Genomic DNA, 244 nt, shown 5'->3' with positions numbered 1-244 from the left:
CGTATGTAACGACATTGTATTGAACACTTGTTGTCATTAGAAACGGTTTGCTTAAGCCTTAGCTTTTGCTCTCACACGCGGTGTCTAGCTAACTCTAACATACGTAAGCACGTAGTCAATTCCATTAAAGCGGTTAATGGGTATCACAGTTCATGTCAGTGTAATGACAGTTTGTCAGCGGTTAATGGGTATCACAGTTCATGTCAGTGTAATGACAGTTTGTCTTCATCTACCACTATGGGAG

The sequence above is a fragment of the Plasmopara halstedii genome (genome assembly GCF_900000015.1).
Source record: "Plasmopara halstedii genome assembly, contig: Scaffold_816, whole genome shotgun sequence".
NCBI lineage: Eukaryota > Oomycota > Peronosporomycetes > Peronosporales > Peronosporaceae > Plasmopara > Plasmopara halstedii.
Note: the sequence above shows the minus strand (reverse complement) of the source record.